At 41.2% G+C, this 4,173-nt stretch overlaps 1 long non-coding RNA gene across 1 annotated transcript; it reads right to left on the bottom strand.

Annotated features, from left to right (window-relative positions):
• Nucleotides 1-480: 480 nt before the first annotated feature.
• LOC142290355 (uncharacterized) lies at nt 481-1,791 on the bottom strand. Its single transcript, XR_012750275.1, has 5 exons — nt 1,728-1,791; nt 968-1,012; nt 802-875; nt 643-717; nt 481-562 (listed from the first exon to the last, which is right to left on the bottom strand). It is a non-coding gene; the product is annotated as an uncharacterized LOC142290355 (long non-coding RNA).
• Between the last annotated feature and the right edge of the window lie 2,382 nt (nt 1,792-4,173).

Below are 4,173 nucleotides of genomic sequence, written 5' to 3'. Positions count from 1 at the left end.
TAGTGAGAGGACCAAGGTCCGGACTCTAAACTGTACATTCAAAACACTGCACTCTCATCAGCATGAGGTATTAATAAAAGGAAATCAACAGATTCTTTATCGTTCAAAAAAGTTTCTTTATTTTATGAATAAGGTGGGTGGGAGGGACTAAGGGACGTTTCGGCCCAGACTGGGCCTTCTTCATACCAAGTCACACTGGGAAAGGGTAGAAAAGAAAGAAAATCACTATTTACATATATCACAAAGAAAAACATATTTACAAAGCATATACATATATACAAAATAACATGAGAAGTCATATCCAAGTTATTGTGGGAAGTATAGTAGTAGCATCTCAGCAGTTGAGGTGACTCTCTGAATTTCATAGCAAATAATGTCACGTCAAAGACTAGGTCAAGCAGTATATGAATGGTTTGCATACCTCCAAATTAAGAAGAAGTAATGTCACAGAGGGAATTTTTTTTTTTCTCTCTCTTTCTCTCCTCGTTAGAGATTTATTGGTATAGAAGTGGTTACGGACTCCACCCAGGAAAATGAATATAATAGTTGCAAGATGCCAGTCCTGCAGATAGAGGCATGATTATCAAGGGGTGGTATTCCTACAGGGGAAGTGGCATTATGGAGGAGGGAATAACGAATTACCTTGCCTGTATTAGCAACTAAATAGTTATTAGAAGTTGTCCTTTTATATTGGGAGAGTTTTGCAACTCGTGGTCCCTAGAGGATAAACAAGGTCTGCTTATCGGCAGGTAATAAATGATATATGGCACCCCCCATATAGGATCCTCTGCATAGCATTACCTTAAGCTTATCGTAGGCAGATATGATCACATATGATATGTTAATATCCACAGGCATAGGGGGCTTATCTGCATCTATAATCATGTAAGCAAAGTCTTAGTGATTACATTCCATGTAAACAGAGAGTGCAGTGGCACATAGCAATTCATGAAGTAGCACGTATTACCTGCAGGCTTTAAGGTGAGAGTATAGCAATGGGTAATGGAGTCCTCTGAAAATTAGAAGGAGGAGTAAAGCGTTATAAGAATGGAGCATTGAGAGATTGGAGGTGGATAGCACTAGGGACAGATAAACTCATCGCATACCTTTGTGGCCGTCTTCCCAGACTGTGGCATAGAGCGATAAGTTAACAGGAATGGGAGCTATTTAACTCCCAGACCCGGAAGTGACTGGGCACGCCGGCGCCTGCGCAGTGGCGATCTGCGCCACTATTAGTATATGAACGGTACCGTTCAACCATGAATAGAGGCGCCCGCGCATGCGCAGTAGAGTAAAACTCGTACTTAGACATAGGAGGATGTTTCTCCTACGTGCGTCATAGGGGATCAATGGAGGGATAGGAGGTGGACATTAGGTGAAGCAGTCTGTTGATAGAGATTGTCTATTGGTACCAGGGGGGATTTATCTATCTAGTCACTATACAGAGCAGCAATGTATACAACATTTGAACATATAGGTACATAGAGACAATTGCAGTATAGTATATAAGCATATATACAGATATAACTAGAGATACTGAAATGACTTCCTCTTTTTGGTCAAAGACCAGTGGTGATTGGTTTACATATACACATCCTGAAGTATGATCTGGGAAGAACACATGAAAAACACATAAAAAAAGGAAGGGTCCCAATATTCTAGTAGAGTGAACTATCATTACCGTCTATATATGACTAAAAATAGAAAGTGCTAGATTTATACGTTACCATCTAATAGTGAGTGAGCGATGGAAGGAGGAAAGGTGAAGATGATAATTTTCAAGTTTTCTGCAAAAAAAATTTTTTTCATGATATGATTAGTATGAATATGGGTAAATGCATAGGTACAGTACCAACATTATACTAGCCAATCTAATTCTCTATTGAGACCTCTCGGTGCTAGGGTTTGAAGCTTATGGATCCAGAAGCTCTCTCTTTTTTTGAGGAGCTCGATATGGTTTCCTCCGCGTCTGGGTCTATATACTTTATCAATAACCTGAAAGCGCAACTGCGCTACGTTATGCTTAGCCTCGTGAAAGTGGTGTGGAATAGGTAGCCATAATTTTCCACACCTAATGGTGGATTTATGGCTAGCAATACGATCGCCGACATGTTGGATTGTTTCCCCAACATACAATAGTCCACAGGGACATTTGATGATATAAACAACAAAATTGCTCAAACAGGTAAAGTACTCTTTTATTGGGAAACTTTTGCCAGACCTAGGGTGTGTAAAGTGGTCTCCTTTGATCACATTTGAACAAGATGGACAACCTAGACAAGGGAAAGTCCCCGTGCGTTTCGGTGCCAGTAAGGTTTGTATACTAGTTTTGTCACTGCCAATATCTGCTCTGACCAAAGAATCCTTTAAGTTTTGGGGTCTTTTTTTACACATGATAGGCGGGAGAATGAATGACCCTATCTCTGGATGCGCTTTTTTTAGGAGCGGCCAGTGGCGATTAATGATATTGTATATTTTAGGCATAGACGGGTGGTATGTGTGGACAAAAGGTATCCTTTCCATTGTCACTGTGTCTATACCCGAGGAGGGGGTGGGCGATAATCTTTCTCTTTCTGTTTTAAGCAATGTTTGTGGGTAGTTACGTTCTAAGAACCGATTGGACATTTCGTCTAGTCTCTGTTCTCTTGTATTCTCATCCGACACTATCCTTGTAATTCTTGTAAACTGGGATCTAGGTAGGCTGTTCTTAGTTGACTTGGGGTGACAGCTACTATATAAGAGCATACAATTCCGATCAGTTGGTTTTCGGTAAAGATCTGAGGAAAGATTGCCCATTGTGTCTTTCTTGATATATGTGTCCAAGAAACTAATTTCTTCCTGATGGTGAATAAGCGTGAATTTGAGCTCAGGCCACATTGTATTGATATGCTGATCAAATGCAAGCAGACTCTCCAAGTCGCCCTGCCATATGCAGAATATATCGTCTATGTAGCGAGCCCATAGAAACGCCAATTCATCAAAAGCTGGATATGAATACACAAAGCGTCCCTCGAAATAGTCCATAAACAAATTTGCATACGCGGGGGCTACATTCGAGCCCATCGCGGTCCCGTGTTTCTGGACGTAAAAATCGTCCTTGAAAAGGAAGTAATTGTCATTGAGGACTATCTCGAGGAGGCCCATAGTGAAATCAATCGAGTCCTGACTCAGTTTGGTTTTGTCGAGTGCAATTTTGGTGGCCCTGATACCTTTCTGATGAGAAATTGAGGTATATAGACTACCCACGTCCCAGGTGCAGAGGAAGCTATTAGGGGGAACCTGTTTTAGGTCTCTGATCTTCTGTAGAAAATTGTTAGTATCCAGAATGAATGATTTAGTCTTTTTAGCTAAGGGGGTAAGAACCTTCTCTAGATAAATTGACAGGGGAGAGAGGACGGACTCTGTCGATGCTACAATGGGTCGGCCAGGAGGGTTAATGAGAGATTTATGTATTTTGGGAAGTGAGTAGAATACTGGTGTTATAGGATGTAATTTGGTCAGAAAAGTGCGGGTGGATTGATCAATAGAACCTTTATCAGAATGGATAGATAGAAACTTTTGGATTTTTTGTTGAATTTTGAATAATGGATCTGAAGGTATCTTCTGATAAGTCACAGTATCACTCAGTTGGCGCTTTATTTCACTAATGTAGTCGTGTGTATTAAGGACTACGATTGCTCCACCTTTGTCCGCGGGTTTAATAGTTATGGCTTTGTTTTCTCTCAAAGAAGATATGGCCAGTTTTTCTGAAGCATTAATATTACTTCGTGTGGGGTAGAAGCCCAACTCGTGTTCATGTATATTATCCTTAATATCGCGGTCCACTAAAGATATAAATGTTTCTACAGCATGATGGGTTCTAGGTGGCATAAAGTGACTGCGATTGTGAAGACCCAACGTCTTAATGTTGGTTTCTTTGAGTAGTGGTTGTTGGTCTGTGTTATGGGGTATATTAGAGCCGAAATGAGTTTTAAGCCTAACTGACCTATAGAACCGTTGCATGTCATTTTCAAGGGTAAAGGAGTCCCATTTGGGCGTGGGGCAAAAGGTCAAGCCTTTGTTCAGTAAGGAGGGGGGCACACAGCACTGGAGGGCCGACACACACTATCGGAAGTCGTGAAGCTGCTGCTCGTCTTCTGTGTTCTGTGATACTGGAGCGCAGAGTGGTAACCC

Source organism: Anomaloglossus baeobatrachus, chromosome 1 (genome assembly GCF_048569485.1).
Source record: "Anomaloglossus baeobatrachus isolate aAnoBae1 chromosome 1, aAnoBae1.hap1, whole genome shotgun sequence".
In the NCBI taxonomy this organism is placed as follows: domain Eukaryota; kingdom Metazoa; phylum Chordata; class Amphibia; order Anura; family Aromobatidae; genus Anomaloglossus; species Anomaloglossus baeobatrachus.
Note: the sequence above shows the minus strand (reverse complement) of the source record. Positions and strands in the feature narration are given on the sequence as shown.